The sequence below is a fragment of the Ambystoma mexicanum genome, chromosome 2p (assembly GCF_040938575.1).
Source record: "Ambystoma mexicanum isolate Mex_15411 chromosome 2p, UKY_AmexF1_1, whole genome shotgun sequence".
Taxonomy (NCBI): Eukaryota; Metazoa; Chordata; class Amphibia; order Caudata; family Ambystomatidae; genus Ambystoma; species Ambystoma mexicanum.
The window spans coordinates 905,660,816-905,671,787 of NC_090923.1; the positions used below are offsets into that span (position 1 = coordinate 905,660,816).

At 42.1% G+C, this 10,972-nt stretch overlaps 1 protein-coding gene across 1 annotated transcript in view; it reads right to left on the bottom strand.

Annotated features, from left to right (window-relative positions):
- LOC138565959 (NTPase KAP family P-loop domain-containing protein 1-like) overlaps window positions 1-10,550 on the bottom strand; it is an 82,668-nt gene extending 72,118 nt beyond the window's left edge. The window contains exon 1 of the mRNA XM_069643056.1: window positions 10,425-10,550. The gene's annotated coding sequence lies outside the window, so the exon portion shown is untranslated. The remainder of the gene's footprint in view (window positions 1-10,424) is intronic.
- Window positions 10,551-10,972: the final 422 nt, after the last annotated feature.

Sequence of the window (10,972 nt, forward strand, 5' to 3'; positions counted from 1 at the left end):
CTGGATGGCGTCGGGAGCTAAATTGAAATAACAAATATTCTGATCATCTTAGAAAACGGGAAGGGAGAGTGATCTCCAGCCATCGTAACCATGTACTGTTAAGGAATAGCTGGACCTAGAGGGGAGTATATAGACGATACTGTTCCATTGATGTGGTTCCACTATAGATTCAGACATATGATATACGTGATATGCTCACTGTTTTGTGATGAAACCAGCAGTTCTCACGTGCTTTTAAACTGAATGACCATATAATAACATTTTAGATACGCTAAAGCACAGCCTTTTTTTCTTCTTCTAAAAGCACTCAAGATAGCTCAGTGGAGCCTATCTCCATTTTAATACCAAATAAATTAATTGATCATCCATTCACAGTCAAAAACAAATCCTAGCCGCATGGGGGCAAATAGTGGCATCTTAATGAAACCACGCCTGTCAATAAATGTTAGTGGCAATTTATTTAGGCTCTGCAGTATCCTTTTTACTTATACCATGAACAGTATATCATTTTCTTCAGATATATCCTGCAAAGCTGGCGTCGTCTGAAGCACTAAGCATCCAAATGTGTTCTTCATAGGGATTGAAATCTTAATATACTGTCATTATTCTTCCTACTTCAATTTGTAAACATGAGCCACATCAGAGATTCTTTATATTCTTTCAGGACTTCATAGATTGATTTATGCCTGAACCAATTTTAAATATTATATGGTGTGTCTGACCACACAAAATTGTAAAGTGCGAGAAATTGACGAGTCATGGCTAGTGCCCCAGTCTACAGAGAACATCTAATCAGTAGAGTGTTGTTACATCGTTTGATTAATTTTCTCTTGCATCGCGTCTCAAAAAGATCAAATGTAATGAGAACTCTACTTCGAAATCTGCATTCTATGTGGCAAAGTACCTTTTCAGTATCTTTGTGCTACCAGTTAAAGAGGGGCATATAGTTAATTGCCAGGCCTTTTTTCTACAAGAATTATTTGTTCGTGGCATCAAGGGGCCTGTCAGAACCAAGTCATTTTGAAGATAAATGCAATACTTGAGTGTCTCATTTATTGAAGCTGGTCACTAGAGAATTAGCACAGATTTTGCCATCAAAACCAGAAAAAGACCTTTGTAAAAGGAAAACCATGCAGCCCTGATCCGCAAGTACCCAACCTCCAGAGGATATGTCCACCTAAAGAGTGATAGTGAGTTCCTCACCCCAAGTCACTAAAATGATACCATAGGCCGCATCTCTGATGTGCTTCCATGATTATTGCAGTACGTAATGAAAATGGTGTCACTGTCTATTATGATATGATATGGCATTTGTAACGCGCCTATACACAAATGTTTCAACGCGCGTTGAGGCAAGGAAGGGGGAACAGAGGGAGGACAGAGACAACGATCTTACTAGGCCAAGTGACTTTGAGATCACACGGGTGCACGGGAGGGGAGGGGAGGGGAAAAGTGCCAGGGGAAAGATGAGGGGGCAGTGCTATAGATGGGATAAAAACAATAATAAGAAGTGCGGCCAGCAGGTGGCAGGTGCAAGGGTAAGTGCAGACAGCAGGTGTCCAAAAGTGCAGTTAGGGGGACTGTAGGGTTACAGATACAGATCGAAGGGTTGCCGGGAGGCAGTGCGGGTGTGCAACTGGGCAGGCAGGGATCTGAGCCTGAAATCATAGGGTAGCCAGCTGATCAGTGCAGTATCAGACAGGAAATCAGCAGGGGGAAGAAGAGAGAAGGCAGAAGCAAAGAGGAAGGTCTTGAGGTGCCTCCAGAATCAGAGATGGTTTTCCTCAAGTTTCAGAGAGGCAGGGAAGCTGTTCCAGTGGGAGGCCCCAGTCGAAGAAAGAGATCAACCACCAACTTGTTGCTTGGAGAAGCGACTGATCCTGAGGACCTTGGAGGTGGAGGAGTGAAGAGCTTGAGTAGGAAGGTATTTGCGAAGAGAGAGTTGGAGGTATTGAGGACCTAGGCCCCAGAAGGCCTTGTGGACAATGCAGAGGGTCTTGAACTTAATCCTTGCAGCCACTGGGAGCCAATGCAGAGATTTCAGTGCTGGAGAGATACGATCCCTGGGCTTGAGGCCAATGACACGTCTCACAGTCCTGTTCTGGATGAGTTGCAGAGGGCGGAGAGTACAAGCAGGCAGATTATTGTCCCAAAACGTCTGTTTTTATATTCAGATGTCACCCTGTTTGGTCTGCTTTTGAATCTACGGGCCTGATCATGAGATTTGCTGTATTATCTCTGAAAATACCACAAAACAGTAGCGCCAGTGATAAGTAGTAAGTAAAACAGCGGCCCTGTAGTTATGGTTAAGTTGCTGAACTCATAGAAAGAACACTTTTTGGGGAGCTTATAGCTTCCCCCCCGAACAAATCCTCACTGCAAATAAAGTTTATGGCTTCCTCAGAATGATTTTGCAAAGTTTGGTGCGGTTTCGTCCAAGGGGGGCAAAGTAATAGGGGGGGTCCCAAAATGTATGGAAATCCTCATTCACGCAATGGAAAAGAATGTTTGCTTGCACCTACAACCCAAACCGCTGAATGGATTTGTACCAAATTTACGTCAGGAGTGGTGGCTTGGTCCCGAAAGTGTGCTTTTGTAAATTTGGTGTAAATCCATCCATTCGTTTTTTTTTTTAAATGGCCAAAACATAGGTAAAAATAAAATTTGTGATATCTGTGTCCAGTCTGCGGACTCTATTCCGACATCGTACGTGCCCACTGATTGGATGCTCAAAAGTGTGAGGTTCGTCATATTTTTTTAAACGCTCGCCATTTTGGATCCGTAGACAGTGGGCAGTGTCTGCAGATAGCACAGTGTGGGAAAAGTCTGGAAAACACATTTGGGGTTATTTGGTGGTCGAAAGAGGGGCTGGAAAGGCTGGGGGTGGAATAAAGATGATATGGGGCTGTTTTTATAGGTGAAAAAAGGGCATGCAGGTGCTGCCAAGTCCACGGACAATGCTGTGAACAAACATTTTGGAAAACACATTTGGGGTTATTTGTTGGTTGAAAGAGGGCATGGAAAGGGTAGGAGAGTGGAATAAAGATGATATAGAGCTGTTTTTATAGGTGAAAAATGGGTTTGCAGATGCCGCCGAGTCCACAGTCAATATTGTTGTTCGTGGACATCATTTTAATTGCAGGAGGTTCAGGGGGAGTTTTATTACTTGAAGGTGTATTGTACGGCCATGCCCCCAAGACTTTGGGCACTGGCTACGCACACCATAGTAATATGTGTAAAGTAATTATAGGTACTGTAGGGGCAGCATAAAGTATTTGTAATATGGTGGAATTATATTATTAACGTTTATATGGCATTTATGATAGTAGTACAATTGTTGGGATGGAAATGAGCCTATCCCACCCCCCTAGGCGCATCCAAATAAGGCGAACTCCATATGAGGTGATATAACATACAAGGGGAGAGCAATCCTCATTATCGTGTAACATGTAAGGGCCCTACAGAACTTTGAAGTAAATGCATGGCACCAGGGAAGCTAATAGCCCTCAACTCCATTTTGAAGCTGCAGGCTTGCGCTTTTCACGTTCCTTGTTCACAAGGCCCAATTTCAGTATAATACACTGGCTTTGCAAAAGCTCTGTTCCCATAGAAGTCCACTACCCCCTCGCCCCTTCAGTGTTACAAATATTTAATATCTTCCTATGGAATGCAACCTGCAAGAGCAAGAGACAACACGAGGCTCTGCGCTGCATCCATTTATCTCCACTAAATTGCTTTAGGCCTCTAGCCCCCACCCAGCCAGGCAAGAGCCAGTCCCACACCACTGACTCGACCCCATACCTTTGCATTCCTTGACAGGCCCGCGGCTCCCAGGTCTCAACCCCCATCAAGTGTCCACAGAAGATCTATACATGCGTGGCTGTATTTCTTCCTGGCAGCAACACATATCCCTTGTAAAACGAGGTACCGGGAGGGATAAACCCCAGGGTGGAGACCTTGAGTGCGAGAACTGCGTTAACAATGAAACCCTGAATGTGTGGGTCAGCATGACTGTATTTTATCCTCCCTTCCCCCTGGCACCATTTCCCGTGCCACCTAGGTGCCTGTCACAATGAGTGAATATTCAGGCTTAGCATGTTTACTTTAGATAGAAACAATGTAGTAATGTGCGATCCGGCCTGACCCACGTGGACCCAGATCGACGGGGAAGAACCAACCAATTACTGCCTGGCCTCCCCTATGGAGAAGGCTCATGTGTCGGGTGCTTGAAACAATGGTGCAGCCTGTTAGACAACCTTTGGGGAGTTTGATTTATAACAGATCTTATGGTGTTTAAATATTGATAAGCAGGGAGGGGTGCTGCAATAAGTCTTTAGTCACTGTGGCTGCCCAGTGTTTTGAAGTACTAGATTGATGGAAAACACCTTAGTTGTATCTGCGCCCTGTAGCGTGCCTCAATCAGTGGCACCCATTTTGTACCACATGTATGACACGTTTGGGGTTTTTAAGCCCATGTGTGTGGCTGTAAGAGCCAGAGTGATCTCAAGCAGCAGAGTCCTTTGCTGATATTTGTATTCTGTACAATTAAACCATGTTATCCTATCTCCTGGCCTATTTCCCTAGCGGGTTGTCTTAACTTTGGAGTGTGTCAAAAGGGACTTGCCTTCACAATTGAGGGTAGTTCTTATGGAACATGTATTTGTTTATACTTGGTTTTGTTACTTAGTTGCATACAGTAATAAAGATGGAATATTTGGTTCTTTTTCTTTGAAAAAAACCCAGTACAACTTGTTAAGCAGGATAGTTTGAAAGCTTTAATTGCATACAATTTTATATATACATTCCTTTTCTTGACCCTCATAAACAGTACATTCTATGTACTATGTTTGGTACAACATTCGTGTGTACTACACTGTTGTTGTAGTGATATGAAATAATCATTGGGTCATTGGGTAAAAAATCCATAGAGGATTTTTAGAAAACTATTATAATTATGTGGGTGTAAGTGTGATAGTATGTTTGTTTGAAGTGTATTACAATGAATGGCATTTTTCAAGTAGCTAGATACCTGTTTGCGTATTCTAACTATCTTGACTTTTAAAAGTGCTATTGCAGTATTATGGATGTAGTTAGACACCTGTTGGCTTATTCTGTTTATTGTGCTACAGTTTAGTGAGTACATTTGGGTTGAAGGAATATTAAATAGGCATTTGTTAGATTTTCTGGTGACCTATGTTTTGGAGTAACAGAGGTGTTACATTCAAACCAACCACTTATTTTTTTAACATATGCAGTATAGTGACCTGAAGTGGTTGTGGCACCAGTGTGGTGTATTATGCCTACTGTTGTGAAGGTTTTCTTGTCAAGAGATACTTGGCCATGTGTAAAGCTAGTGAGCTTACAGTTATATTTGGTTCCATCTGCATTGTACCTTAGAAGCATTAGCATGAGATATTGGCTATGTGAGTTTATTTGTATGCTGGAACAATTGTTTGAATTACAAAAAGGGCATAATATATCATTATTTGCATTATGCAGAAGCTGGTGAAATGGAATGGATTAACAATTTGCTTAACAATTTGCTATGGATACATATAATTCATTCGGGATGTGCTGTTGTGAAACATGGTTGCAGAGAGTGCATGCATGTTTTCACATGTATGATAGGGATGTTTTTGGTTCCCAGTCCTTGTAGTAAGTACATTAGGAATTCTTGTGGATCTTATTGTATGTTTAAGGTAAATGTTACCGTTCCTGCACAGTGGCTCAATTCTTGCTTTATGCCCGAGACACTGTAAGTGTTGTCAGGATAATTTGTGGCATTTCTATGAAAGATGAGCATTTGCAAAAACAACTGGTCGGAGCCGTTTAAGTAAATGTTGTGAACAATTGCTGGCAATTGGAAGAGAAGATTGATTTTTACATTTGCTTAGCAATTTACTCCAGTTGTGTTGCTGAATTTAAATGGACCACAGCGTTTTTCCTCTGCATTGTTTGATGGGCCTGCAGATCTTTTTGAGAAGATATATTTGTCTCGTTGTCTTCTGATGGATGTGAAGTTGAGTTTGAAGTAGAACGTTTTGTGGTACTATTATTTGATGGAGAAGCAATTGGTCGTTGTTTTTTAACTTCTGCAAGTTTCTCAAAGTGGATGTTGACAAACAGAATGTTGCCATGTGAATATGTTTGGAAGCCAACAACTGTCGTACCAATGGCTCAATTGACTAAAGCTTGTTCTACGTCAAGGTTACGTTTTAGAATTACTCTGCAGTTTAGAAAGAAAGTTAATATTTTTTCCAATCTAGCTCTGTTGGAGATACATTTTTCTAAGCTATTTAGTTGTGCTGTTGCTTGTTGACACATAGGGAGTGTCATGCTTTGCACTTCTAGTTTGTCTGTGGAGCTGATATGCAGTATGGGTTGCATTTCTTTTGTTAACATTGGGAGTCATTACGACCCAGGCGTTAAGGTGTTAACAGCGCCGTAAAAGGTTGCGGCCCCGTTAACCCCTTAATGCCTTACTACGAGGTCCCTTTGCAGCTCCCGACCTTAACGGCTGGTCTGTACCAGCCGTTAAGGTAGAGACCCACAAAGGGACCTTGAAGGTAATTCCGGTACCGCGATTTGCGGTACCGTAATTACCGCCTTCCCCTTTCCCATTGAGCCCTATGTGGCAAAAAAGAGAATGGGGAAGGGCCAATGATAAATGGGAAATTACCGCCCCGCCACCCTTGGAATGGGGTGGTAATTCCCCATTTCACCATGGCAGAATCGTTAAGTTACCGGCGTTAACCATGGCGCTAATAGCGCCATTGGTTAACGCTGGGGTTGTAATGAGGGTCAATGTCTCGTTGAATTGACTGCAGCTTGCAAGGGTTGGCATTAAGGACATCTAGTTCATATTTTGTTGAGTTAATTGTTCCATGACATCAGGAGCCGATATAGCTCATGGATTAGTCTACTATTTAAGATGAATTTGGCATCTTCAGTAAGCAGACCAGTTCTAATGCTTTTTAAAATGTTAGCATAGGTAAGGACTTCAGACTCACTCATGTATTGAGTTAGTTCTCTGTAGTGAAAATGTTGCCAGAGATTTACATTTCCAATGCTGCCGAATGTGTTGCAGCATTGTTTGTATCCTAATGTTGCAATAAACAAAAACAAAAAATAGACAAAAGCAATTAAAATCACTTTCTGTGAAAATTACAATAAATAATTACATTCTGTAGAATATTTGTTAGTATAGTACATTAAACAAAATAATCAAAAAATATATAAAAGTCAAAAAGAGGAAAAAAGGGTTCTTTTAAGAGCCACCATTTTAGCGTGAAAAGCAATTAAAATGATTTTCATTCCCCCACCCCTGGAATTTTCCAAGTGTCCGTGGACTACTGCGCTATCCGTGGACTATGTAGGCTGTAACAGGCCTGTGAGTTTTTGTTTCAGTTCTAGCTTTTATCTGTGAAAGGTGGCTCCTAAAGGAAACATTTTTTGTTTATTTATTTTGTATTTTATTTGGCTTTTTTCAGGAGAGACAAGGTAAGGTGGGCGAGGGAGGGGAGGGAAGGGGCACCAATCACAGAGGGGCAGGTGGACAGAGTAAGATGTTAGGCAGGCCTTAAATCTGAGGTGAGGGCAGTATTTCTCATGCTCCTTGACCACGGCCTGAAAAGCACTATGAAACTGCTCCCCCCTGCAGATTGGTGCATCGCAGTACAGACATAGTTCTTTGACCCTCAAAAGGTAAGGGTCAACAGCATTTGTATGGCCTGCGAGGTGGCTGATGGGATCCTCTGCCCCATAGGAGTAGTCTGTGTGGTGACAGGAGTGGTCGAGGAAGATGGGGTAGAGGCCGTTAACCTGCTTCTCCTTGAAAAAAGTAGCACCTTTTTCCGAGCACCCGGGTGGTTGGATCTGGTGTGGTGGTGCAAGAAGCTGGTCCCGTAGGAGTACAGCCCAGGTTTTCCACGACTGAGTACAACTATGCACTCAGTGCATCTAACCTTGGCTGCCCAAGCCTCTGGTACACCTCCAATGGTGATGAAAACCCAGCACACCCAGGACTCACTCCGGGTGCTAGAGGTAGGCACTTCCTCTTCCTCCTGATCCTCTTCTGCATCCTTGTGCCTGTGCCTCTTTCCAGGCCCTCCAAAGGGTGATGGTGGTGGGGTGGCTGGGGAGAAAAGATGGCCAGGAGTGATGCCATTTCCAGGAAGATTCCAGCTCTCCCTAATAGCTCTCAAAAGAGCTCTCCAAAGCAGATGCTCTCTGCCAGATTGGGAATTACTGAAAGTAATTGCTGGGTCCCATCAAAGAAGCTGTTCCTGGACCACGCGACAGTCCACAGATATCCAAGTCAAAAATAGGCATTGAAAAGTTGTTCAATGTTTCCAAATCAACTAAGAATGGGTCTAGGAGCTCTGGAAGTGTAAACTTTCAACTTGAAACACAATAGATTGGCAGAAAATGCCTTTTTAGACTGTCCACAGAGCACAGACACTATTCGTGCTCAGGCCATCACGCTGCACGGGTGCGGTCACATGATGACGTCTGGGGATATCCGTGGCACTGGCGTTTGTCTGCGGACATCCATCGGGCGAGAGATGCAGGGCACATACACGTGGGCGTCCGTAGAACTGGTGCGCTATGCGCGGACTAATTAAAAGTGTTTCATGCGAGAACAGACAGTTGTGTAGTCCGCAGACTATTTATTGGGGTTTTAAAAAAACAATTATGAGAGAATAATATACAAGATATTTATAGTATGAAAAATAAATGTATTTATGAAAGGGATAGGGAATCGGAATGGGAGAATTTGGAATTTCTGTACAATAATGATTAGGGGAGGAAGGGGGTGAAGTTTCATCAAAGCGTCTTTCATTTATATTTTGGGGATTTGATGGGGATTGCTGCTGGGAATAAGGGGGCAGGTGCCAGAAGGACAGTGATAATCAAAACATTTTATAACATGATTTTTGTCCTTGTACAGTTGGGTATAGAGATTGTCTTTGTGATTCTTGGTATTCTCCATAATTAAATTGGGGTGTTTTTTCTACATGTAAACTATGCACTATAAGCAAAGAAGAAAATATTATTTCACTGAGGTCTGTAGAAAATTACATTGTTTATTTATATTACAAGAAGTATTGTTTACCATTAGAGATGTTATCATCACTCATTTCTTCTGTTGGAAAGTTTTCTTCCAACTACTCAAGTGTTTTTGCCATTTCTGTTAAAATAAAAAATAGTAATATTTGCTTATAAGAAATGTTTACATAATGAATGGTAATCATAAAGAAATACATACAGTGTACTCACTGTTTTGTGAGAGATTGTTTTGGAATAAGCGCTTGGTGTATGTGAGTCTCTATGAACAGTTGTATTGAAGTGATAATATGAGGTGTACAGTTATGATTTATGCTTGATGTATACCATTATACTGTGTTATAAATACAAAATAATGTGTACATTTTGAAGTAATCATTTGTACAAAAAGGTATATTTGGGTGCAGTAAATATACGTAATGTTGTTTTATGTATATCTCTTTGTTGGTTGATGGGTAGAACATTTTGTGTTCTGCCCTCTGCTTCTGAGCTTTGTGAATGCTCCCTTCTGTCCGCGGACTACCGCATTGTCGGTGGACTCTCCAGCTGTTACATTAGAGTTGAGTACAATATGAGGAACTTGTAGCAAATTAAAGGTGTTCTGGTAAAAACCTATGAAATTCAGTGAAAATTCCATTGTTAAAGGGACGTTATGGTTAAGTTGCACTACTAAAAACCTATGAAATTCAATGAAAAAACTTTGTTAAATGGACGTTATGGTTACAAGTAAAACCAAAAAACCCTCGAAATTCACCAGTTGTGGTAAGCTAAGCAACCATAACTCATGCCACCACCGTGTACTGCTAAGACTAACACCCAGGACATCAAAGACAGTGGATTATTCCAGTGGTAGCCTTGCTGTAATTGGGTAGGGGCTGAAATGGGTGGTATTTCAAAATGCTATCTGTTTTAACGTTACTGCCAGTGCTGTAATGAGGCACAATGACCATTCCTCGCTCTCCATTACACCTGCTGCCTCAGCCTTACACCTAAAGACATTTCAATTTGGATGTGCTGCTGCTGATGATGAGACTTGAGGCAGACATGTGGGAAGTGGTTTGTGAGGAAGTGAGAGAGACTATGTAGTGAGATGTAGGACATCAGGCGGGTATCTCTAGGTAATGTCCAGGTAAGCTTTTTTTCTATTACTGTCCCCCCCCCAGGGTTAGAAAATGGGGTTCAGCTTGGGGTTTCAGCTGCAAGTGGCTTGAAACTCGAGTCGAGCTTGAGCCAGCCGCTTGGCCCAAGCCAGCTTCAACCTATCCTGACTCAGCCGTCTAAAGTTCTAAATGAAAAAAGAATCACTTTTTTCTAAATGCACCATGAACTATACTGTAAATTCAATGATTGTTACTCACCTCGTACTTTCTTCAGCAGTGTATTCTCATGGCGCCCCCATGGGGCATAGAAGCCAACAGTGACGGGGGTAGACACATAATACAAGGCCTTCGCCAGGGCAAGACAATACACATCATCCTCAGTTTGGAAACCTGCAAAAAAATACAATTTCAAATTAGATTTCTAAGGGCAAAAACATTTGGCTCAAGAAACTGGAAAATAACAGCTGTTCTTAAAAACAAATATGCATGCATCATTTGTGTTCAGTTTGCAACCCCTGAATTGAAAGTGAATAGAGATAAACTGGGTTGCTGGAGATTTTGAATTTTTAGTATCAGTCTGTGGCTCTGAAAGGCCAGCAGTGCTTAGAAGGAGTCAGTCACCAGTAACTGATTTCGAGGGGACTACTTTAGTCTGAATCATGAGAATGACCGTATGTGTTGCCTGGTAGACAGCTATGCTCTAAAGCTTGCACATGTGACATCTGTGCAACCTTGAAGATAGATGTAGTTTCCAAGCCCTCTATCTGCCTGAGGGTTATGTGCAACCTTAACATTTTCCGGGGTCA